The sequence below is a fragment of the Pleuronectes platessa genome, chromosome 12 (genome assembly GCF_947347685.1).
Source record: "Pleuronectes platessa chromosome 12, fPlePla1.1, whole genome shotgun sequence".
In the NCBI taxonomy this organism is placed as follows: Eukaryota; Metazoa; Chordata; class Actinopteri; order Pleuronectiformes; family Pleuronectidae; genus Pleuronectes; species Pleuronectes platessa.
In genome coordinates, this window is record NC_070637.1 from 8,379,497 (window position 1) to 8,406,078 (window position 26,582).

Genomic DNA, 26,582 nt, shown 5'->3' on the forward strand with positions numbered 1-26,582 from the left:
AAATATACAGGACTAATGAGCAATTACCATACAATCAGCCTTCAATTAGCTTACATAATAATAAATTAAACATCGCGCCCGGGATCCAGTTTCTCTCTTTATTATTAATAACCAGGGAGGAGCAGCCATGATGATGCGCTCTGATGATTATGTTTTCCAAATGCAGCAATTTCCAGTTCGGCATAGGACTGCAGTCTGTCAGTCGGTCAGTCCGTCAGTCAGTCCGTCAGTCAGTCAGTCAGTCAGCTGCACGTGTTGACTCGGACTGACTCAATAAAACTGCTCCGCTGACTTCCTATAGCATCAACTGCGCAGGCGCAGAGAATAACTTTGCAACGCACATGTTACTTTTTATTGTTAGGGATTTGTATTGACTTCTGCACCCACCCACCCACACACACCCACACACACACACGCACACACACTCACCCACACGCACACACACACACGCACACACGCAGCATGTGTATCACTCTGATGATTCAATAACATGAACCCATCGTAAACTCTCAAATCAATTGGCCCTTGGATAATGAATCCTAGTCATACATTGTCTAAGCTACACTACAATTATGTTTTTGATTTAAAAAAAGTAAAAAACGTCAAATGACATCAGCAATATGTAAAGTTACATTTGGATACAACAATTTATTTTGCTGTCACAATAAATTCAGAGCAGGGTTACACACTTTAAGAGCCTGGCAGCAAAATGTAATTATTAATAGATGAACAAAGCCAACAAACGACATTACAAGCTGCTCAGACACACCCTGCTCTGCAGTTTGTTTTGCTGCCCATGTTCAGTGAGGTCACCAACACAGATGTCACAGACCTACAAGTGACAAACGACCATCTCACGATGAAATATTCATTGAGTCCTGCGATTCTGAAACACTAAACTATTTTTCCACCTGCACAGACGCCTCTTTCTCCGTCTTCTCCAGGCTTCTTCTTGGCCTTGGTCCCATAATGCCCCTCGCAGACTCCACAGACAACTCCAGCATCTGCCTGAACTCAGCCCGCTCCGTGCCGTAACCACGCTGCACAGGCACGGCTCAGTTTGAGGAAGCCGCAGACAGTTTACAGCCTAGCTGTTTTTACCTCCTATTATTTTCATTGGCTTTAGCAGTAAACACCTTTTTGGACTGCATTAATATTCAGCTGAAATGCCATAGATTCCTCACATTTATTTTCTTTGATGATAGGGGGGGGAGTTTGGCCTGTAATGCAACGCAGTTTCATTTGCATATAAGTGTTTTCCCACTTATCCACCAGCTATGAGGAGAGCAAATGTCGACCCCCTGTCCTCTGAAGTTCCAAACTGCAAACATTTTATAGGTTGTATCTGCAACCAGCAATCCCCTCTGCACACTAATGCGTAACATATGGCGGACTGTACACCTGATAAAATACCTCAGGGGCCCTGCAGTTTGGAAAATCCTCAATTCGCTCCCTAAATAAAACAAACAATGGCCTCACTAAATATATCACATGTGCCTGCTGAACTTTTCTGTGTCTCTTGACCTGCGAGTCCCCTCCCACCCCATCAGCAGGTCTGTGTGCTCGCCGGCTGGTGCCATGGCAGGTACTTTTGAAAATAATACCATAGCTTTTCACAGCCTCCTGCTGTAGGCCGACTGCAGCTCGCTGAAGCTACATGTCCAACCCATGTGAAGGCTGCTGATTCTTCTGCTGTGTTTTGTATTCTTTCTGTGACAGGATATGATCACGTCCAATGAAACCAGCTCACATCTAGAACCGGTGTCTCTGTCCACTTTTTGTCTCCAGTTTCAGCTCGGTGACAGTGCTGCAAAAATGTGGCTACAATTAGAGCTGAAATGGAATATAGCTGCTAGTGTGTGGGTTACTGAGCAGGCAGGTGAAATTGTGGGCACCTGTTCTTCTGTCCCTGCCTTTGCACCCATGTGAACCTCGCTATGTCTCCCCCTCTTGGTAGCTGGGAGGGAGAAAAATCTGCCCCCCCAAAAAACACGAAATATCAGGTTTCCGTTGGCTGCGTCTGACAGCAGTTGAGTGCTTAGTGTCTGGAAAGTGAGGCGGTATGAAATACTAGTGGTGGACTTTTTGGACGGGGGCCTGTGTGCACTCGGATAATGGATGGTGCATCGCTTTGCCTTATTCTTTTACAACGTGAGAGTCGACTGAACTTGTGACACATTTCAAATGTAATTTCAGAGCATTGGATTTTTCATTACGTACTTAAATAGGAGGTGTTGAAAGAGTGCAGCATTAAACTAAAACAAACCTCACAAGTAAATAATATTTAGCTTATGGCCTTAACTATTCAGATTATTTTTGTTCGTACATGTGCCTTTGACAAGTTTTAACAAAAATGAAGAGAAGTTATTGTAAGAAAATTTCTTTATACATTTTTATGTTATTATGCCATTTTAACTCTTCAACCACTTAATGTGATTTATTCATATATTGTGAAACAATAACAAGAATAATTACATAATAAATAAAACATATTGTTTAAGTTGATCTGTGTTTTGAAGGGAAAAAAATGTTAAAGCCTAAGACACATTTAGAAATGTAACAATTTAAAAGCATAATAACACAGGTTTAAAGGATTTAACAAGCACTTTAAGTAATTTTCTCCTCTCCTTTGAGACGTAGGTTTTTTTCCGCTCCTCAAAATTCTCCCAGGATAAACACGAGAATGAAATGTAACTCTATAACAAATAACATCTATAACAGCGAGGATTTTTTGACATTTATGGCAAATCCATAAATTTCAGCTGCTCCACAGCCTCGACCGGCGCCTTTGTAAACGCTGACCAAACTCTTAACGCCAGCTCTCATTAGCTTTCATACGACACTGAAGTTATTTGTGGCATCGATGCAAAGCTGTGCCAATTCTCTGGTCAGTGCTGACATAATACCCTCATCCCCCTGCTTGACAGAAGCTTCAAGTTGGTTTTAACTTGACTACCATGCACAAACAATATTTTTAGCGGAGGTTTGTGTGTCTCCATATGCATTTCTGGTGGTTATCTCTGGATTCTTTGCTATTCCTAGTGGGGGGGGGGGGGGGGGGGGGGGGGAAATTATACAATGTCCTGAAGCATAAGTTGCAAAGCATGGAAGCAATATAAAGAATATGGGGCAGAAGTTCTTGAGTTTCCATGTTGTAAAAAAAAGCACGGCCATGTGTTCGAAATATGTTACAGGGTAAAATACAATGTGCTGATGTGTGTGACATCCAAACACTGATGCAAAGTAGAAAGAGAAGAAAAGGTGTTTAGCCATTTGTCCTGAGCATAAATGTGAAGGTTTCCGTACGACTCCTCAGAGAGCTGGAGCTTTCCTTGACAGGCGGTGTAAATGATTGGTGGTAGTAATTCAGGTTGTGACATCTATTACGGGCCAATGAACACCTTAGCACCTCCACAGAGAAACAAACCTAAATTATACATGCTAATCATTCACTCTCGTGCACTCACAGTGTTCTTGCTGCACATTGCAGAGCTTAGCCATTGAAGGAGAGGGATGCTAACGTTGTCTAACGATTTCAAGTGCAGTTTCTGAGAGCCTCTAAATAATAACAAGCATAACTTCTTGGGTTGCTGTAAGCTTAAGGTGAAACGATTACTTCTCCACCTGCAGTGGGGGCTACCATATAATTGCATGCAGCATGAACATGTGAACTCTAAACCCGACAGAAATAAGTGGCAGGTGACTGGGAAGCCATGTGATGTGCGATAATCTATGCGAACATCTCAAATTAATGATTTTGGATGATAAAACGGCAGTCAGAAGAAACAGGTGCAACACTGACTGTAGAATATATGAAACAAGGTAATGGTAATATACGTCTTTTCAAGTCCAATTACTGAAAAGGCAAAGCCATTGTGCACGGTCTAGTTGCAGCTTTTGCCCCCCCCCCCCCCCCCCCCCTTCCACGGGCTGTCCTATGTGTTTATAAGCGAGGTATAATGGCAGGAGGGTGTGTAAGTGCTGCAGGTTATTTTGTATTTGGAGGTGAAGACATGGCGAATAAGACCACTTCACACATGAAAGGCAGCAGTGGGTCCATTTAATTTTCTGTGCCTCTCTTACCCTGGATCTCACTGTCCTTTTAGGGGGGACTCCAGAGGCTAGTTAAAAGGTGTCTGATTCTCACCATGAATCTAATTAGATCTCTGACTGAGGTCTTAACATCTCCTTTGGAAAAAAAGAAGAAGAACCACATGGAGGAATAAGGTGCTAAAGCACCTACGCTTTGCCTCCTCCTGCACCTTGGCCTGAGCGGTCCCCTGCTCCCTCCTTTTCTGGAGAAAAACAAAGTCCTGCAGGCTAATGAAGTTTGTAATTAAGGAGATTCTGTCAGGCTGAATGAGTAATTAGGACGTGGTTCCTCAGGGGTGTTAATGGTGGTCAGGCTCAGCGGAGCACGGGCTGCATGTATGGCTAAAGAGAGCACCCTTTATTAGCTCAGCAGTAAATGAAAGAGAGAGAGAGGAGCGCTTGCTTTTCACTCATTATCAGGGAAGAAGCTTCTTCTTGTTTGCTGCACTTTCTATTATAGAATGTTTAAGTAAAAGGGTTGCAGTTTCATTTTAGAAACACATAATCTGAATATGTCCTTCTCGCTTATTTCTTCCAGATGATAATGTTTACATTTGTCTATGGGAAACATTACTGCATACGTTGGCCCACTAATTTCCTATGGATTTCTGATGTGTTGTGAAATCAGATATAATTTGAGGGAAATGGCTTCGGGACAGGACCGCGCTCTGTTCTCGGTGAAGACATCTCCGTTCTAATTATCGCATTTACTCCAGATTGGTTGACTGTGCTGCTGATAAAGAAAGTTCACCTGGCCTCAATTAACTATATTTATCTCAGATTATCCCTCCATGAGATTTCTGCTCTGGCAAAAAGATTAGCATTATTAAGAGTCGCATATGCAGGATGAATACATTTTCAGACAAAGTGACATCTCTTAAGGATGAGAAATTAAATCAATGAAATGAAGAATCAAAAGGAAGCAGCTGCATGTTCTTGGGTTTCTCTCAGGCAGAGCGCGTCTTTTCCCCCCGAGTGCTATAAAATCACAGTTTTGATCAACTGACATCCTCTTTCATTTGGATAAATATCATTTAAAATTACATTTGCTAAGTGTTTACAGTGTAAACCCTCAGTGTTATGAATTTGATCAACTTGTGTACTTTCCCCTTTTTATTATCTAGACTGTGGCGGCCTGCATTATTCTTATTTGTCCCACTGCAATTTAATAGTGAAGGATTTTTTTTTTACTCCTCATAAGAGATCTCAAACTTGCTTTGTGCGGCGCCATTTGCCGACAGTTTCAGCTGCAGTTTTGCACGAACCAGCAAGTGGCATGAAATGCAGATCTCTCCCTCACTTGATGGAACTTCCCTTTCAATTTGTAGTCTGTGTGCCTGTCACTCAGAATTTGTAGCGTATTATTTGTACACTTGCACCCCCACTACCTCTACACATCAAATTAATTCTGTGGGAAATGCTGTGCTTACATTATTCTAAATGTTTCTAACGATGTTCAAACCCAGAGACATCCTCAATTATATTCAAGCTACTGGGGGATTTCGTTTTTGTAGCGTTTGGATTTCATCGTAGTCCGTCTCTGCTGTAACTTTGGGGGCAAATAACATATGAGGAGGGAAAAACCGCTAGCCACTTAGCCGGATGGCTGTTTTTGCCTTCCAGTGTTTTTGTCACTCATAACGGATCATGATTATTCATTGATGTTTTCTGCGTAACGTGAATAAAGCTGACGCATTACCTCACCCAAGTCTGAGTTACGTCAGGTAGATTTCCATCAATAGCGGTGGTGAGGACAACAACTCCCTCCCAAGATCCCATGCTGCTTCACAACGCCATCAAACTAGGTGTTTTGTTATTGTCTTGATTGAAAGACCCGCTGTGGCCAAAGTTACATGTTGCATGAATCCAGCTCGTTCATCAACACATGGTAGACAGTGGTGAGATTGGTTTTAATTTGATATTTGCTCTGATCTGGCAAATGGGAAAACATACAGCTAGTGTGAGACAAAAATAAGTGACGACACCAAATAACCACACACCAATGCAGACACACACACACACACACACCAGATTGGAACAGATCAGTGTGTTTACAAACCGATGTCCTTGACAGATACAGTAGAACGATTTTCTTCAGAGGTGGCTCTGTTTGATCTCGGGTTAACCTCTACATTCTCTAAAATCATTTACACTGTTTAGACTGGGAAGTGTCCTGCTGCAAGGCACAACACCTGGGCTTTGAACCCGTGACCTCACATCTGAGTGCTCTCGCTGAAGCCCCTGCTGCCTCCCGGTTAGCTGGAGGATCAGCGTGGACAGACAGGCCCAAAACTCTTCATTTCCTGTTTCGCCTGCAACCAACCTTTCCCAAACTAAAAAAAAAATGCTACCTGTGTTTCAGATAATATAATCAACATAACCAAGGTATGACCTTTATGAGGACAAGACATGTTTTCGCTGCAAAGTCACAAACCAGAGAAGCCAGAGGAATGATAGTAAATGAGGGGCTTTTAAGTAATGTTACATTTTTGATGTGGTAAATTATTTTCTTTATATGTATATAATCAACAAAAAAAGAAAAGATTTTAAAGTAGCATTCTTCTAGATTTGTCCCGTCAACACTTTTGTTTTCTTAGGACGGCTGTCACAGACAAGAAGAGCGATTGGAGTTGCAGACTCATTACAGGTTAAGTAGAACAGGTGTTTGTCAGCTCCAGGCAGACCTACGTGGATGAGACCTTTTCATGTCGGCTACTTCCTCACACATTAGTCTTCAGCCAAATTGCTCTGAGTGGAGGCTTCGCCCCGCCCATCCCTCCCCGTCCATCGTGACCTCTCTCCCCTCCGCGCTCCAGGCAGGGCTGCAGATAAAAAAAAGCGGAAAAACGGCTCTAGGAATCCTAAATATTAGTGGTTGTAAATCAGCCCCCAGTGGCCTATGAATAGCAATTATCTTTTTCACACTAATAAATCCCCCCAGTCACAGATAAGATGGTTTCCCTTCCTAAGCTGCAGTAAAAACAGCTAAGTACTGAGCAAGCAAAAATAGGAGGGGTGCAGCAAATAAATGAGTGCTCTTTAGCTGTGGATTACTCTTAGTCATAAGAGAAAATATGTGTTTGTTGTGCCGGTGTGCACTGTATATCATGTATGAACTGAGAAGGAAACGACACGATCACAAGACTTTGGGAATTCAGATGATATCGAGGAGCAAGGTAGAGCTCTTATCGGCCTTATCAATACCTGCTAAACAGGATTCACTTCAGTGCACAGCGACTTTCAGCTGGTGGAGGTGCTGAGGCCTCTTGAAAATGTCACCGGTGGGGGGGGGGGGGGGGAGGGGGGGGGGGGAGGGGGGCAGAGGTTGTATTGATGTGATAGGAATAGTCTTTGATTTTTATCTGCAACAGATCAGCATGGACAAAGTCTCTTGTGCTTTAGTGTTACCATGTGAACAAGTTCAGTCTACCTCTGCTCTCCACTGGGATTTACCAGACTTTATGTGTGTATAGGAGGAAAACACAGCAGCAGTGGGCCTTTTTTTATTTTCCACTATAAGGTGACTGAACCCTTATTCCGTGTAAAGACTTAAGTTAACCTCATTAAGTTCGCTCATACACTAGATACATAATTGTCCCTGAGAGGATAGCCAGTGCTAATACAAATTAGAAAGATAATTAAGCTACTGAGACTGGCCAGTGCATCTCCCAGTGCACTGGACCCATAGAGCCATTATGGTGAATTAGAGCCTTTGTTTACAGTCACAACAAGAGCCTTTTACCGAGGGCCTTGTTTGTCAGAAGCCCCACGCAGACTGGATCGAAGTTTACTGCACGACACGATTGGGAACATACCAGGGGTTTGAGTTACAAATGCAAGAGAAGGACAAGGTAATGAGAATTCAGGCGTGATGACTTCACGATGCCTTACCTTGCTGAAAGCAAAGAACCTCGGGTCTTCTTGAGAGAAGTGCCTTTGGGTGCTCATAAAAATTCTATCTAAATGACAATTCACCTCTGAAGTGTGCAATGCAAGCGGCCCTCTCCATAACAAGGCAGTTTAGGGCCCTGCCCTGCTTACAGCGACTTCAAAGATGCCTTAAATGCCTCCTCAAGCTAGAGAAAACATTTCTCTCTTTTCCTTTGCAAATGCTCAGTCAAACAGGAACAATAAATCTGGCTGATTTTGACATTCCTTTTTAGATCATCTGATACCTGAACAGCAGAGTAAAAACTCAAACTGCTCGCAGCCTGCAGTGCACAACAAACATATATGTGAGCTGCTCGGCCTGGTCTCGCTGCAGCGTCACGATTAGATCAGGGCCGGATTTGATGGTGAAAATATGTCAAGAGAAAAGGATAAGTACAGCCAGCTGGATGCGTTTTAGAGAGCAATTCTCTTTTGTCATAGGACGAGCACATGCTGTGTTAGGGCCCAAATGTGAATGCATTTTAGTGCACCACACCAATTGTAAGGGGAATCATTGCACAGTCTTGCGCTTTAAAAAATGCAGCAATACAGCTTGTGACGTTCAAAAAGTTTTTGGCCTTGCACAGAAGCGAGTTTCCTTTTTTCTTTGCTTCCATGGCGAGGGGAGTACGGAGGAGAGGAGCACACCGCTGGTTGTGTGCCAGCTCTGCCTCCTGTGGTTTCACGCATAACAACCTTGCATGTGCACAGCTCTCAGTAAAGCATTGATTTAAGAGGGTACTTCTTCTTTCCACAGCTTTAGCAAAACAAGCCCCTATGTTTGGATAGACCCAGTAAGCAGCTCACTGACCTGAGCAGTGGGTCAGATTAAGTCAGACCCCTCCTTCACCCCTGCCTCCCACCCACCCTCCCTCCCTCCCTCATGGCCTGACGCAGAATGAGGAAAAGGAAAGTGCTTTTCGGGGCAGGCGGGCCTGCCAGCCAGGTCAGGGGAGTTGCTCAAGAAAACAGGAAACTGACAAGAGAGACAAATGATAGGGCTCACCCAACCACAGGCGTTTAAGCACTTTGCCACAAAGGTTGATCATCCATAATTACTGCAAGAGTCATACTTAGAGAGGTTTTTTAAATAATACACATCTTGTGAGATTCAGTTGAAAAAATTAACAGCTTTCCACGAGCAATCAACGAAGGCCCTGTCTGTTTGGAGATGGGCAACCACAGTGTGATCGGAGTGATTCCATTCCTGGTAAATCTGTTACCACAGCCTGTCTGGGGAGAAGCAAGGATAATCACCTATAAAGGAGCTCCTACAGTTTGTCATAACCACAGCAAGCTGTCTGTTTTAATCCACAATTAAAAGAAACATTAACTTTGTGTGAGTTTTTCTAGTAAAACCACAAAGCAAACATTGTGACATGGCAACAGTGTGAGCTGATATTATCTATTGACCCGGCTGAGACTGTTCACAATAAGTTAGTTACATATTTTCTCTGGAGGGAGGATTGTGTGTGTGCATGTGTGTGTATTTGTGTGTGTGAGTGTGTGTGATAGAAAGGGGAGGTGGGTTCAGAGTAGTGAAGCTGCTTTTGGCCAAAGGCAAAGATAAGCGAAGAGGAGTGGTGGGGGGGGGGACACAATGGATTGAGCCAAGCAATCAGTGAACGATCTGGGGCGGTGTTTAGTGGTGCTGTAAGATCTGCTAAACTAGCCCTAATTTCCCCTGTTGGAGGAGATGTGTGAGTTGAGGTGGAAAGGGGCAGGAGGAGGGGAGGCCTTTGGTCTGTCGAAGTGGAGTTAATCTGAACCTGAGGCATCACGTTCACTTTTGATGGAGGCCAGAGATAGGACGGCGAGGAGGAGGAGGAGGAGGAGGAGGAGGAGGAGGAGGAGGAGGAGGAGGAGGAGGAGGGCTGGAAGGATGAAAGATCACCCACACCTGCGAGGGGCTGCTGAAAGTTACAACTCACTCAAAGAGGCCTTTCTATCGCTGCTCCATTTGTCAAAGATGATGGGGGCAACTGCAGCGAGAGCACTTCACTCCATTTCTGTTTCCACTGGTGGCTCACCGTGCGCTGCAGGATAAAGATCATATTGATTTGTCTCTCACACCAGTAGATGTTTCCTAAATGCAAATTAATGGCATATTTTCAAGCAGAGAAAACACTGGTACTCAACAGGACGGACACCAGATAAAACAAATACAAATAATAATAATTACTACTCTTTATAGGATTCACCATGGCCTCCTTTTGGTTTTGAGAAGTGTCTGTGTACGAAATCCCCCATAATCCTCTTGGAGAGAAATATGAAGCACCGCCCCTCGAGGTTAGCCCTCTTTGGCCCTTCGTCTCCCTTTCATGCACCCAAAGATTCGTCAAGAGCTTTCCTTTAACTTATAACTGCAAAATGATTTCAGCTGCTTGTTGCCTTTCAGTCTGTCTCAGCAAATCACGCTATCGTTAACAATTACTCATAAACAATTATTCACTGCTGTCAGGCTTTAACACCGAATTTCATTGGCTTTAAAATAACGGTGAACATGCTAAACTCAGTAATTGTGTCAAATGCAACTCATTAAAGCTGCTGGGAGATTAATCTTCCGTGTGTTCCAACGCTCATTATTAAAGCCAGTTTGTCAGTGCATTTGTTAATGGGTCAGTTCCACTGTTTGCGGCCAGTAGTCACGGATGCAGGTCCCCCAAAAAAATGGTGAGAGAGCATTAATCCCCCTCCTCTGTCTGTTTCATCTGGCCTTTTTGCTCTTTGCCAAGGTAATGCTCTTCTGCTCAGCTGGCAGCTCAGACCACGCCGGGAGCACAGCACATCTGGATCAGAGGGCTGAAAGAAGGATTGTGTGACTGTGTATGTTATGTGTGTATAGATGACGAGCGCTTGTGTGTGTGTGTTTGTGTGTGCGTGTGTGTATGTATTGGGCAGGTGGGCAACACGACATGTATGGGCATATCCTCTCAACTATGAAGAATATGCCCACTTTGTCCCGACATGATGTGGTGAATTCCCAGGCAGAGGTAGCTGCTCATAAACAAAAACATATGGAGGGGTAGAGAATCATAAAGATTTTGTTTCCGTTGCCCTGGAGTCCCTCTGAGACCAAAGTATCAACTTAAAGTCAAAGAATGAGTGTACACTGTGAGACAGCAAAGCTGTAAATTATTATCCAGACAGGGCGCATAAGCATCTCTCCTAGAGAAACAAGACAAGCTCGCAGCTGGGAATGAATTTGATTGTGTTCTACATGTGTATATTTTAAATGAGTCATGTTAATTGTGAACTCGTGTTAACATATTGAAATGTTTTACCAGTGATTGGTGCAAGACACGTTACCTCTCAGGATCTGCGCTGCCTTTCGTCGAGACCTCCAGACTCATACGTGGAATGTTTTTGTGGATTGTGGTTTGGATTTTCATGCTTTTGAGTTTCACTTGCAAATCAATTTCCACATGTTGGCCTGCGCTTCGCAACGACGAGGACTGAGAGTGAGATTTGTGCGTGTGGTGAGCACTGCCATAAATTCATGTTCTCTCTCTGAGCTATTCTAATGAGAATCTGTTCAAATATAGACAGGGGAATTGCTGGCGTCATATATAAACAAAGCGAAATCATTGTGTTTGACGAGTGAGCTAACGGAGGCCTGTATACGCACATCGCTGGTGTTAGCTGCGGCTCGAGGCCCTTGTTGAATAGATGTGAGGGAAAATGTGGGCCAGAATTCCAGGCGAAGTTGACAGGTCAGGAACTTTTCACTTTATAATGGTTCAGTGTTGTGAAAAACAAGTGAACCAGCAGCTCACAGATCACATTTCACGCTCATGGCCAATTGCTTTAAAGAGCCTTAAGAGCATCTGAACATGACCATAGGTTAGTGATTGGTCTGTCTTAACCCTTAACGCTACTACAGTGGAATATTTCATTTTTCATAGAGTGTAACACACCTGAGGGTCCTGAGTAGTGTAGTAATTCTCCTTGACAGGAGCATATAACATCGTTTCACAATCTCGTGCTTGTGGTACCTTTGATTTTTACAATCAAAATTTCTATTCACAAAATGAATGGATTTGTACTTCCTGAACCAGTCTGTTGACAATGGGTAGATCTTTGCACCATCAAACCACATCTTACAAAGTGGATGGAGTGGCAGTGTTCGCTTGAACTAACAATCCAAAAACTTATGTTACAGAGACACTCACCTGTAACAGGCAGCTTGTCTTTTCTTTTGTCAGTGTTCTTGAAGTCATACCTAGAGTGTGAGCAGCTAACTGGGGATGCTGGGTGTGAGAAAGTGTTGTTTCGCCACATGGAGGGCAGTGTAATTGTGTGTACAGTGCCGTCTCTGCAGGGATTAGCGGTGCCATTAAGTGGCGATGAGTTGCGGTGGGGGGCCGCATCCCCTGCTCCCTCATTAAATTGCTGGCAGCTGCCCTTTCTCACAGCTCCTCTACTGTAGCATCAGCACCCGCGCAGCAACCATGGTGCCAGTTTAGGACCCTTGACCATCATGAACTCTCTTTTGACAGCATGAAGAAAGTTTAATTGCCGGCTAGTATGACGAACACACAGTCATACAGCTTTTTGTTGTATATTTCTAAGTTGAAGTTGTTCTGAAAATTGTTCCTGCATGTTTTGATCATAGGAGAAGAAGTGCAGGGATTATAATAACTGAGAAATCTGCAAAGTTTAGAGAAAAAAATTACAACTTTTTTCTACACACAGTATGCTCACAGATATATATTTTATGATTTTGTCTGCATGGGAGAGAGCTGGGCAATTTAGCTATGATAATAACAATATAATTTTGTATCAATGGCTATGTAACATAAGTTTAATATCTGTTCAATATACTTATACATTGTGCCAGCACGATGAGGAGCTAAAACACTTAATTGGTGTTATTGTTCTACCTCAGATTTGTAAAATGCTACGACTGTTTATTTACTGTTTAATTATTTGACTTTCTCTGCCCATTAAGTGTTTAAAACAGCCGTCACTCAGCAGCAAAACAAAAAAACATTTATATAATGTGAAAATTATGGTGATAAATATTGATATCAACTGAAATATAATTATCTTGACAACATTTTGGTAAAATCGTCCAGCCCTAGCCTCGGATGTGAACTAGTGGTGAGGATGGTGACCAACAAATCAGTGGGTGTGAGGACATGGAGACAGGGATTGATTTGTTCTGTTCACGCAAAAGACATGACAGTGATCATCACAGCATTAAGCTTTTCCAAGAACATCCTTTTCTCTTATAGACACAGCTCTCTCATGGCGCTTTAATCCATTACAAAAATGAATCCATCGACTTGTGTTTTTAAGTGTGAATGATGGAGAAAAAAAACATTCTACACTCCTGCATGTGTTAGTGTGTGTGTGTGTGTGTGTGTGCGTGTGTGTTTGTGTCTTCCACGCCACAATGCATCCAACAATATCAAAAGACATCCATAAATATTCCTTGGATCTAAACAGCTTTTCAACGGAAGAGGTGTGTTCAAACACTTCCCCGAATGCTGTGCCTGAAGCCTTGGCCGGGGGGCATAGGTTTGGGACAGAGGGGGAAATAATAGGTGGGAGAGGCAATAATGACAAGCCTGCCATGTCTTTCCGAAAACGCCCACTTTTGTGAAGTTTGTCATTTCCTGAAGGCATAATTGATTTTCGGAATCATCAGGCCCTCTATTTAAAGACAGTGTTTACTGATTCAAAGTTTTTTAGACTTAAGACAAAATAAAACATCTTGGTACAAATGCAATCTGTTAATGGAGGATCTTCTTTCCAAAGAAGAAATCTGTGAAGATTCTCAGTTTCGAGGTCATGGTATTTCACGTCTGCTTCTTTTCCAAGGAGAAGTGAAATGTCTTCAGTGAGTCCAGTTTCCTTCGAACGGCACTTAGAAACACAAAAGCACTTCAACAGTTCCACTCTAATTCTTGATAAGTACCGTAATAAAGAGACAAGGAGCGAGTCCAAGGCAGTTTAGTTTCAGTAGTTTCAGTGTTACAGAGCACAGCAGTCCTGAACCAGCCTCGGCCCCTTAGGCAATGGAGCCGAGGTGAGGTCCCAGAAATACAATCATACACACATGGATTTGGGGAAATTAGAGTTTCACGTAAATGTAAGCATTTACAGGTGGTAAATATCCTGTTGGATTTCACAAATGTAAAAGCTTAAGCATGACGCCCACAGGCTACGGAGCAGACGCAGGCACACACATGCACACATTTATGTGGAAAATGATTTAGTATTCAATGTTAAGCAATTCTGATGTATATGTTTTTTTCACACCTTTGCTTTGATAAGTCAAGTAATACATTTTGACACAAACACAATTTCAGTGATACGGTGGATGAGAATACAAACTGTAATATGCAATCTGTGGCAATCACCAACTCAATCGCTGGATAAACAACTGAAATCTCTAACCTATGTCATTTTCTCATATCTGCAGCATGGAATATGAGTCTAATTTCAAGGTAATTAAGATGATCTCTTTCCTATTTATTTTTTCAATTTACGTGACTTTTCAGGACTATCGTCTCCCATACATCAACCCTGGAAATAGTTAAATCAAATTTGCAACCCTTCAATTGAGTATATCACAAACCTGATTGCATCTGCAAATCCACCTGTTTTCCAGGGTTTGACTTTAGTCATGCTTTGTGTAATTACATCGCAGACGATGGCCACGACGCTCGAGACAACCGAATTACATCGATACACGGCCGAGGTTAATGCTCATCCGAGTTTCCACTGCTGCCTGAAGTTTGCGACTCTTTCTTTGAGGCGGAAGAGAGATTGTAAAGACGATTGCTGCCGCTCAGCCCCTCCAATTTGTTACTGATTGTGTTGCCATTACCTGGAGAGCCGCTGCAGTTAAAAGAGAATAACAGCTATAATGGAGATCTCGATCCAAGGTTACATATCTGATCGAGGGGCTTTAAAGATCAAACGGTTGGCCAAACATTTGGCATTCCTCGCAGAGTCCGCTTTGATGTTGTGGACCGCCTCTCTTCAAAGGTGTTGTCTTCATATCACCATGAAGATGTGAACATTTTTACTGTTAATCCATTCGGCCATATTTTGTTTGCTTTCAGGGCAGAGCCATATTTGTGCTATGCAGCAAGGCTCAGATGACCAACCATTCGTAACATTGTTTAAAAAGGAAAACTTGTAAAATATGTAGAATTCGCAAAAGCACATGCTCATTTGCTTTACTGGAGCTTTTACTTGAAGCATCTTCAGTTAAAAGTTTTGCATTTCCTCACTTGTAATACTTACAGTTCAGTCTGCCAATAAAAAGTTCAATTCCCTTTTAGTCTGAGATATCCTGCAGACATTTTTACTAATTATTATATAGATGTTTGCTTATCACAATAGTCACACTATGACTTAACCGCTCCTAAAATAAGATTAATTCTACACAAATGCTAAATGAAAAAAATGGCAATCATTTACATTTTGACAGAAATATCTTTTGGCTTGCATCACCTTTATTCTGTACAGATGGACCCATTATCTGGCAAATGATGTCTGAAAAGTGGAGAATATTAATGATGACTGTCACGCAGGCCCAATCAATTCCCCCGGAAGAAAAAAATATATAGCGGATTATTTCTGAAAGGCAGAAAAACATGACGCTTATTAAATCATGTCTCTTCCCCCCTTCTTCATGCTTTTCATGGGTGGTCAACAGTAATCAGTTTACCGTCTGGCTCTTTCAGGGTGTTAAGACATCCACTTTTCATTTGCACAAACAGTATGATAGTTTCAAGCACCCATTTATATTAATCCCCTTTAAAGTTTTGTGCTGTCCCTCTAGAAAAAAACACAAACCTCCCACTTTAATCTGAAACCTATGGGTTTTTGTTTTTTTTCAGGAAAAAGGATTTACCCATAATTCTCACTGCCTGCATCCCTTCCCCCCACATGCAGGAAACACATTTGCACTCTTTTCGAGCAAACGCATGCAGACCCACACACACACACCCACCCACACACACACACCCACACCACAAACACACACACACACACACACACACACACACACCGACACACACAAACACAAAAACACACACACAGACTGACGCCACACACAAACACACACTGTATAATTTATAAAGCCTAAGCTCTTTCAATACTCCAAAATGCCAGATAAACTTTTCTCATTTGCTCCTAATTTGGTCACGCAAGATAATGCCAACATCTGAAGGCTTTTTAAACTGCTTTTTAAAATGCATTCCTGAAAGGAGCTGGCACTGGCACCTCTGCACCTTGTCAGCTCCAATAATTATTTCCAATCCGGAGCTAGCCCTTAATGTGCTGATTAATCCAGGCCTCTCCTTGCTGTGAGATGCATTCAGCTCCATTAATTTTTCAAAAAGGCCTCACTCTCTTTAGCTGGGAGCCCTGCAGATGTCAGGGCTGTGACAGAGAAAGCCATTAGAAGTTAACACCTCCCACTCCCCTGAGACTGGCATGGACTTCACCCTCCCTCATTCTAATGCCAAACAGCCGTATTAAGGATGTCAGCTGCCAGGCCTGGCATTCCCTGAACTTGGACATCACCATCTTAGCATCACCCTACCCCGACCCCAAAAAGAAAACAGCTCTAACAAGAGAGGTTTAAAGAAACCAACATAATGAGGAACAAGGGTATGGCGCACCCAGCCTCTCACAAGCAGTGTCAACATCTTCTCTTTCGTTTTTTTCTGGGAATATTCAGGATTCGTGAGGATTCTCATGTCGTGTGTCACTGTTCTTATCCAAACTCCCGGCTCAGAGATTCCCAGCCAGGTTTGAGATCAGCCTCTGTGAAAATGTCCTTTAGAACAACTCGCTAGCCAGTGTGTTCAAATTCAAAGCTATTTGAAATCTGTGCTCCAACCTCCTCTCACTCCGGAGCTTTGTGCAGCTCCCCCCTTATGCAGACTGGTTACAAGCTGTCTCAATTGAGGAGCCCCCACCCCCCCTTCACCCAGCTTTTATCTGCCGATAGGTAGGTGAATGGTGGAAATTAGGATTCCTGGAGAGACTTGGGATGGAGAGAATAGAAACAAAGACTTCCCCATGTCGGGAACCGATGTCTCTTTTTCCACTGCTTTTCCCTTTCATCCCAAGGGCTGCTGTCAGACAGAGGGAAGGAGAAGGAGAGCACATATAATACCTTTTAAGAGGCTGCCAGTTCTCTCCCATGCGATAAGCTCTGCTCGAATCACAATGGAGTTTCAGGACCCTGCAGTCACCCCACGGTAGGCCTGAGAACACACTCCAGCACACATATCAACACCGATATGCAAACTGCATTGAAATATAGCACTGTAGCTAATTAGACCTACAATATTGGATCCATTTTATACTAAAAGTTCCTTTTCCCTGTGATCATTTCATTGTCATCATTTGTCTTTGGACCCAGTGCGTATCCTCTTAAGTTGTGATATAGCTAAGAAACACTTCAGCCCTTCAACAACTTGCATACATACATCTGTTTACAATGCAATGTTTAGGTTGCCAATAGTGAGCAACTCAACTCACTGGAGATACCATGTACACAGCATTTTGTACACAATCCCCCACTGCAAAGTATTCAGAAATCTGTATAAACAGAGGCAGTGTCAAAATCCCAGCCCTTTTGAATGTTAATGAAACCGAGGTGTTAGGATGTCAGAAATCTGTCCAATAACGATAACAGTACAAGTCCTGTTTACACTGAGCACGCTTCAGCTCCCAAAACCCAAAGTGCAGCCTCATTTACGTGCTAATGTGGGGAGGCAGATAAAGGATGGAGGAGCGATCACATGCCCTGTCAGAGAGTCACCCTTTGAACCATCCCTCATGCCGGCGAAGAGGGGGGAAATTAAAGAGCCTCAGCAGGTTTACCACCTTTCAAACACAACTCACACTCCACTCGAGTCCTCACATTTGTGACAGAGAGAAAAATAACTGCATTACCGTGGTAATACACATACATACACACTCTCAGGGCAGGAGTTCACTGTCATGCATCTGTATGGGAGATTTTTTGGGCAATTAATCCAAATTATTGTTTGGATGGAAGAGAATTAAGTTGAGACTGCTGTACTAATGTACGTGACAGCACCAAAAACAGCCTTACTTTGAATGAGGAGTTAAGTACACATCAGTAAATGAAATGCTTTCTGATGTAATGCTACCAGGTTGTTAACCGTTTGACTCGCTAACAAGCTAATTTAACTTTTTGGCAAATGCTGCTTTTAAACTTGCGCTGAAGTTTCGACATTTTCCTGAAATTTCAAGAGGGTCTGTTAGTGAGAACGCAATTCTCTGAGTCAGTTTCTCCAGAAATGTTCTGGAACCTTGCCGGCTGGCCCCTTGGTCAAATGTCCATGAAATGTCCAAATGAACACAGCAGGAAAATGTCTTGAAGATTCTAAGCGAACGGGCGGGCATGCTCCACTGCTGTTTTCTAAAGTTTGATAGTTTCAAAATAAATAATTTCCTCATTTTATTTACTTATTTACAGGGAAAGCAGAGAGAACTTTTTAAAGAAATTAAAAACGAAATTTCATTAAGAGTGGAATTTGTAAGGTTTCCAAATTTGTCCACACAAGAAAAAAAAGGGTTTTCTCAGTTGTGGGGATAGAAGTAAAAATGTTAAAAAATAATACAGCTGCAGACTATTCCTCAGTGTCGGCATTTCATCCTCTGACCTTTTTGCTGCTCTGTCTTGTCCTGAGTTCAGGGAGATGAAACATTAACGTGGTAATACCAAAATGTTTTGACTGCCGCCGGAAAGAACTGTGAATCAAACACTTTGTGACGCTGTCGGGATTGTTCCAGTTGAGTAAACCCCACCCATCTGGTGCCCCAAGAAGGTTAAAACAAATGAACTACTTGCTCACACTTTATGACCCTGATCTGTTTAGGGTTAAAATGAGGTAACAGAGGACTGATGGAGCACGTACGTGATCCCAGCTGCAATGCTGACTCTCTCGGAGGAGGAAGTGAATTCACGAGATCCTCATGTAGCGTTTCGGCATGCTGAAGTTTTGAACAAATAGGCTTGGATGTTCTCCATCACCCTGTGCCCCGGCCCTCCTGCCCCAGCCATCCTGCTAATGAGAGCAGCCAGCTAGGCCACATTAGTGGTGCTGCATTAACTGTTCCCACATGTTTCCTGAATTCTGAGGTAATGCACCTGTAATTTTCCCTCTGTTCGTTAATATTTTACACGGTGGGTTTAAGGTCGCTGTTACTGAGTCTAAAGGGTCTGGGTGGGCCTGCGGTCACAGTTTGATACTTCTGTTCGGTTTCCATTCACACCTGCTTACAGTTTTACAGACTCTGACTGCTCTAACATATTGGTGGTTGTGTAATGTGCACACATAATTCATAATAATGCCCACATAAAAGCAAACTGTCTAACTCAGAGGTCACTTCAGGGTGTAATCATTTTCCCTCTTTTCACGTAAACTATATGACTGACTAACTTGACTGTCTTTTACAGTCAAGGAATTCCACTCTCATCCAGCTATGAAATAGTTGCATGTTTGCAAATGATTACTGTAATATGAAACAATGTGGTTTTGGTAACGTGGTTACTTTCCAGACTCCTAAAGGAAACACCCACATAGAAAGATGAAGGTCTAGTGAAGGCCTGACTTGTAAGATATTCCTTTTCTTGTAATTCATGGAGAAGGATCAGACTCTAAGAGGCATACATTTGGAATAAAATTTCAGATTAATTATTCAGGGGAGATTGGAACAGTGGAACATTTAGGCCTTTATCCCATGTATTATGCAGGGAATTAGCAGCTCGAGAGCTATCTGCGTTTGGCAAGAGCAACTAAGTAAATACCCCAGATGGATGAACCAGACAACCTAGAATCACACTAGATGCAGTCATTGAACTGCCCTGCATTTTGTTGCCCAGGTTCATTTGTGTGTGGAACTGGGATTCATTACAGATTATACTGACGCTTAATTCAATTCAAATTTATTGGTATTGCACATTATCACAAGGTAGAGAGTGAGGGAGAGACCCGACAACATTGTAGAGAAAACTCCAACAGCACAATGAGCTGCACTTGGTGAGAGTGGAGAGGAAGAATTCCCTTTCGACAGCAAGAAACCTCCAACAGAACCGGACTCAGGGATGTAATGTTGCAAAAAACAATAACAACACTGCGAGAAAAGCAAAGTACAATGACTTTGTTTTCCCTCTGCCTTTCTTTCATTTGGAGATATTCTGGCGGCGACAACTAAAGAAATGAACCCCCAATGGCTGGAGTTCAGAGAAGGGGCAGCCCAGATTGCAGAAGAATTGCTTTGAGTGGTGGATCGGCATTGCAGGAATTTTTTAATTTCCTGTTACTCAATAATTCTGCTCTTGTTAGTTCCTTGGACAACATCCTGCACTGTACCTTGTCTGATCAGTTCAATCCATTGGACAGATGCACGGGAAACATGCTTTAATCCTTTATCATTGGTCCATGACATGGTGGCCCTGTGTGAGTGGCCTGGCAGGTAGGAGACTGGGTGTAGTGATTTGGGAGGCGCTTGGACTATGTGGTCAGGCTCAGTGATGTCACACACTGGGGACATACTACGACACCCCCTCGCGCGGTGTACAAGTTATTATTTTATCCTTCAGGCTTTTTATGAGCTCATGGTGATAAACAGGAACGATTCTGCTGTCTTTTAGTGGGGAAATAAAGAAAACAGTCAGATGAGAGGCAGAACGAAGCAAGCGGGTAAGTGCTTTACAGTGGGGGCATTGACTTCCAGGCCTTCGGGGCTGTGGAGCTGGTTTTCTCCTGAAGATCTTCCCCTCTTCAACCCAGAGCCCTCCTCTCAGTGCTGTTCAGGGTCAAATAAATCACCTGCCATCGCAGGTGCTGACCTGTTGTTTATTAGTAAATGTCTAAAGGACAAGCTTTGAGAGGGGGAGGAGTCGAAGAGGTAGTAGGGGTTAAAGCACTAGTCTTAGGTCTTAAGGTTGATTTAGCAGGCCCTCTGGGAGGCTGCTGTACTACCCTGAAGAAATGAATGCCAATAAAGCCTGCAGTGACTGATGTTTGAGAGAGTCTTAATTGTCTTGTTAAAAAGAAAGACGCTGGTATGTAGGAAGAAAATATTCTCTTGGTGCGGTGAGCGTTAAAGATATGGAGAGCATTCTTAAGGTTGAGAAATGGTGTACAACTGCAGTTTTGAAAAAACTGCAAACTGACAGTTAAGAGATACCTGGTCTTTATACAAACATTTTATAGAACAAACTATTCCACTTCATTTATTCATGTCCTGTGTTAAAATGCTGGAGGATTATAAAGGGATTATTTGGTGAGCGCACCGACTGTCAAAAATGACAGACACAGACGAGAATGTGAAAAATTACTTCCATCATTGCTTCATACCTGAGACAATAAAGGACTACGTCGTATAACCTCTGAGAGAAGCCAGGACTGACAGCAGGACTGATCTTCAGCTATCTAATAAATTACACTATTGTCTCTTCACTCTTGACTTAGCCTCCTGAAGCATGCGAACTGGAAATAGACCAAAGCGCTGGAGGCCTTAACATAACACCGCCGCTGCCACCATCCAACAATGACTGGCACCTTGCACCAAAGGTAAGTCAACCTTAAAAATGTTAAATTAAAATAATGATTGTCTAAACATTTATACACTCAATTTCTATGTACATATACGCCTTTGTCTAGACGGTGCGCTGCCATAAAGCCGGCAAAACAACATTAGCCTGCGAAAGCGGTACAAAATATCAGTATCAAATGATGTCATCTGCCCATGTAATGTAAAGCTAAGATTGAGCTCGATCAATTAGGATTTGCAGCGGAGCAGAAAATAGCTTATGACAGAGCTAAGGTGCAGGAATGTATGAGGAAAATAAACTTTTCCTCTGACACACACTCCATGGCAGATTCACTATTCACACAATACAGCCAGGCTACATGGTTTAATGTGCTTACTATGGAAAACATGACACAATCATGTATGAATCTTCCTGTAAATAATAATTGCACTGGATTGACAGTTGTAGAGATGCCTACATTTCTGGATTTTTTTATACCAGGAAAGACACCACCGATGCAATTAATAACCCTTCGCGGGCAAGTGAAGAACCATGAGAAAAATGACATTGTGAAGAAGTTGGATTACATCAGTGTAACACAACATTAACTTACACAGCCTGTTAGATCAGACTGTCTTTTGGATCTTTCACTGTTTCTGCTGAGCTACTGGCTCATTTCTAGGCACATGTGATCACTCTACTAGCCTTTGCTTAACTACCAGGATTAGGGGTGACCATTAGAGCATGCTTAGGTCTGACTACTAACTGTCCACCATCTTTCAGGATAGAAACTAAAGATGTTTAAATACAGATTCCAGCATCGGAAATGCCTTAGATAATGCCAGATTGGGAGAACGCAACTCTATGTAACAATCTGGTTCCATATATTAGATTCACTCATATGAAACTTAAAAAAATAATTCACAGAAAATCCCTTCTCCTTTGCCGCTCAAAAACAGCAGTTGCGCTGTTTCCCTACTAATGTTTTTTAGAGCGGAGAAATACACTGAGATTGGATCGGAATTGGAATCAGCTGAAACGCAAAGTTTAGGCATTGGAGTCGATTTCTGAATGGGAGGGAGCGGGAAATTGGTATAGGAACATCTTTACTAGAAACTAAAAACAGGAAGTCTTGAAACAAAACCCACTCAGCAACAAACTTGTTTTCTGACATTTCTCAAAACGAGAACTAAAACCTTACTGTTTATACTAAATACCAAGTTCTTCTTTTCAGCCCCCACACAAAAGCGCAGCTGCTGTAGGAAATATAAAATATATTATTTTCTGTGCAAGTCAGGCAGGCAACAATTGGCTGTGATCCAGCCTGGGCAACTGCTACATATAATCTACTCTCTCATGCCTCTCCTGTCTGTTTCCACTGTCACTATTATTACAATTAAAAAAACTATTTTACTGACACATCAGCGAACCTGTAGAGTTCACCTTTGCATAGCCTATGACTTGTTGCAGATATAATCAGTATGTATATCAGCATGTCAACGTGAGTTAAATCATGAATCAGATAAGACGACTTATTACCTGCTTAATCTGACCCATCACCTTGATCTGCTTTCAAACACACCGTTGTTAAAAAAAAACAAAAACTTCCTCTAAGTGAGCAAGTCTGTGCAGTGGATCATACGCAGCTCAAATCATGTTTGTCATTGAGCAAGTGGTTGAGAGCCAAGACTTTGACAGGCACGTGTAATAAGCCGGAGAGTTGAGATGACACCCATGGGTGCAGCCCAGGGGCAAATAAGGCCTTGGGAGTGTCTGAAAATTCCACAGCTATAATGTAACCCTTTGTTTAAACTGAACTGCAGAGATGGAAAATATGTTCATGCTTGACATGTTCTTGTAATGCCGGGGTAATGAGTGTCAGAAACCAATGGCCATTCCAAATACCTTTTGGCATCATGCAACACTTGGCTGTCAAAGTCACAATCTAGATGGAGGTGTAGTTGTAATTGTTTCACTTAAGAATATGTGATTTATTTCAGCAATGAGCTTTGAAATGCAGGCTTCATAAATAAGAGTCATTAGTCATTTTCACGTCAAGATATTTAAGGTCAAGATCAAAGGATTTCAATTAATATCTGTCTGGCAAAAGAACTTGATAAACTTTTACATAGAATCTATTCAGGTTGTTACAACTAACAATAATTAATTAATCCACAATTAAATTGTTATGATTAATTACATGTACAATACTTTTCTTGTCAAAAACGATAAGACATGTCAACGTAATTAAACAATTACATGAATAGAATCTTTTTTTCTTTGTTTATAGCCATGACACAAACTCATCTTTCCTTTTTTTAATGTACCCTATTTAAAGAGGGCGGGTTCACTCCACAATGCTAAATACTGGTAATCCTAGCTGCAGGCTTCAGACAAGAGAAATACAAATTTTCAGCTGTCTTAATTACTGGATTTCAAAAACAAACAATAAATCTGACTTAGATAGAGATGCTGGTAGAAAACAAACAACCTCTGGGCTTATAGATGGTTATCACCGTATTCTGATGTCTTAGGGAGATTTGCATAAAAGCTTAATATACTGTGGAAAAGGGCCTGTTGTGACACTTAAAATTGTGTGAATCATAATTTCCTAAACATAATGAATTCTTGTTCTTCAGGTCAGATGCTGGCAAGGGCACTAACTTTAAGGGTAGTCGTTTTCCGAGTTGATACTTATATGACTGAGGTACATCTCAGTCATTGGAACAAGGTGTGTCTGTTTTACGCATGAGTAAAAGCTTTGGCAGCACAAAGATGGGCTCTGTTCTCTCCTGACCACCCGAGTACTGCTGCCCAGCTTTTGAGGTTTTGATTATATTTTATGAGTCCTAATTGTGACTGACCTGGGCCTGACGGTGGCTTCATTTTCCTCCGAGGGAAGAAGGGTCCTTCCTGCTGATTGGGGCATCTCAGCCCGATCAGCGTGGCTGTCTGCTGACCTCCACCTTCACAGGACGGTGAAGGACACATCTCAAGTTCATCCTCCCCTTGGGTGGTATGGCTCTCAGCTTACCTCCACCTGTCCGCTGGGGCCAGCTTCTCCCTTCACCCCTCGCCCTCCAGCCTCTCTGTGAGACTACTTAACATACCCCGCTCAGCTCCATTTACAGCTCTTAAACAAAACGCTGTCATTGTTTACCGACACTGGTTAAGGGAAAACACTGCTTTCATGTCCTTTTAACATGTAGTAGCTACATATTTTGTAAAAGGAAGTTGCTTTGAATGAACTATATATTTTTTAATCAGATGTGAGCCTAGAACAAAGTAACAATAAGTATTCTTCTGAAGTCCAGTGGCTATTCTTCTCTTTAGGTAGTAACATAAGAATGTGACTCCAACTCTTTATTAAACTGCAGATTCCTCACTGTTTGTATAACCCCAATTTGACTCCTGAGTCGCATTTGTTCTCTAGGCCTCCATACAGCAAGAAAATGGCCGCTGCATGACCAGAATCCTCTTTGATGCAATAATGAAAACAAATGAGTGTAACATGATAATATATCTAGGAGCACTGCAGTTTCAAAGCTGACATCGTGGGGAATTGAGGTGCAACCAGGGTAAGACTAAGCTATGTTTGTCATCACTCCCAACATAGTCTCTCGCACAAATGATTTCCTCCAGTTCACTTCAGAGTATTAGTCTTCTTAAGGCCTCAATTAATCAAATGAAGCCCGGTTCCACATGTCTCTACTGGGCGACTTCCACTGACCCCGCCATCACTGCAGACTCAAAGCCATACTTCATTATACTCTTCCTGGACTTTTTCATGCTACGAGTAATGCTTGTGTAAACAACAAAGAAAACTGCAACTCATGTTGAAAAATAGCACCTGAAAAATAAAGCTATTTAGCAATCAAAAATGTAGCTTAAATAGGACCTTCCTTGGAATTATTACTATTATGGCGCTCTAAATATGGTATAAGGACATGACCCAATTTATCATGTGTGATTTAAGTTATGGAACCATATCCCTTATTTCCATAAACATAATTTTATCTTCATAGACAAGGTATTACCTGCTATTTAGGTAGACTCCCAAGTTATTTTCTGCAAGCTCACCTGTTGTTCTCAGAAGGAAATCAATGCCTCTCTCTGGTGGTATAATAACATTCCCGCTGGAGAGTAACAGCTTAATTCACTCTTATCACTTTTGGTTGTCTGGCTCCCAGTCAAGCTGGGGTCCAAGAGGTGAAATGAGTTTGGCAACCTAAACTCCAGGCTCGACAAGAGAACACACATCATGGTACAGTTAGTGGAAAAAAGAGAGGAAAAATTGCCTGCATAAGCAGGAAAGATAGAGTTTCATCGTCATCCCACTAAAAACGAACACTCGTCTTTGGCAGACTTCAAACACTTAATCGGCAATCATTTTTCAATGAGCCCCAGAGGAGCACATTTTAGTGCTCCACCAAACAGTCTGCTGCTTTGTGCTCTCTAATCCCTCACGGTTATGCATCATGGGGAGCCAGTGGTCGTTCTTTAGGCAGAGGTTAACCCCCCAGCTCCAGACTCACAGACAAGCAGACAGACGGAGACCCCAGCAGCTCGGCTCTCTCCCCTCTCCTCTACCGCCTCTCCTCTGGCTCGCCCGCAACATCTGTATCCATCAGGAAACACTCACTTTCTATTGGTGCAGCCCTCAAATTAAGATTGTCTTTTGATCTGGAGGCAGGACAAAATGCAAATGAAATGTGATCCCATAAATGGCCTTCTCATCTGCCTTGTTAGGGTGCATGGAGAGGTTTGAGTTGTGCCTCCTCTGGACTCGTATAACACATGTGACTGCTTCACTTCAGAGACACACACACACACACACACACACACACACACACACACACACACACACACACACACAAAAACACACACACAAAAAAAAACACACACACACACACACACACACAAACATAGTTGTGTCACCATGACTTCAGAGGACATTACATTGATTTCCTAACCTTTATAACAGTTAGTACTTGCCTAACAATAACCCTTACCC